Genomic DNA, 866 nt, shown 5'->3' with positions numbered 1-866 from the left:
TCCCCACTATGGGTTAGAAGTAGCTTGGGAGCAAGGGTTGGCCGCAGTGGTCGCAGCACACACAAGTTCTACCCCGCTATAAAATATATTGTATGTACAATACCCACGGTTCACACAGTGAAAAGCCGCTTGTCTTTTAATTTAATTGACCTCAGATTAGACAGAGGTGAACTATTATCAATCACACCGCTAACGTAGCGACCTGAGGTTAAGCCCAATGTCATGCCTGTCAGACACGTCTAGACGTAACTGCGCAAACCCTTCTTGATTTTAGTGGACTCAGAAACCATGAAAATAACGTATGTGGTTTATTTCTCCCCTGGTGTGTATTTTTTTAGGTTTCAAAACCTCTAAGGAAGCAGAAATTTGCCCACGAAAACGGACGGGCAAGGCTTGGGGAGGGCGCTGTTGACGCCTGTATGACCCTCAAAAGGTTGAAGGTCATGGGGCATAGAGAAGTCATAAAGAATTGAAATTTTGTTTTGGGTGTAACTATTGTTCTTTTGTTATATTGATGAGGAAATTATTTACAAGGTAAGTGGGGATTAGAAAAGGATGAGAAGGAACTCTGTAAAAGGTAAAGCACACACAAAAAACATATTGTAACTTACACTACAACGACTACAACGCAAACCTGTCTATATTAGCAACCGCTAATATTACTATCTAGTATTTTAGCTGCGATTGCATAGTTCACACAATAAAAATATTAGGCACCCTTTCACAATTTCACCATAAAAATACCACACATTCTTTGTCAAGTTCATCAGTAGTAATACTGTTTCGCCCTTAAAATTACACAGGCAGACCCTGTATTCACCCTTAAAATTACACAGGCAGACCCTGTATTCACCCTTAAAATTACA

At 40.2% G+C, this 866-nt stretch overlaps 1 protein-coding gene across 3 annotated transcripts in view; it reads right to left on the bottom strand.

Annotated features, from left to right (window-relative positions):
- The window catches only part of LOC109471116 (histone acetyltransferase KAT7-like), a 9,360-nt gene that overhangs the window by 7,437 nt on the left and 1,057 nt on the right, over positions 1–866 (bottom strand). The window lies entirely within an intron of this gene.

Source organism: Branchiostoma belcheri, unplaced genomic scaffold (genome assembly GCF_001625305.1).
Source record: "Branchiostoma belcheri isolate BF01 breed outbred unplaced genomic scaffold, Haploidv18h27 scaffold24, whole genome shotgun sequence".
NCBI classification, from domain to species: Eukaryota; Metazoa; Chordata; class Leptocardii; order Amphioxiformes; family Branchiostomatidae; genus Branchiostoma; species Branchiostoma belcheri.
This window is presented reverse-complemented; position numbering and strand designations above follow the sequence as displayed.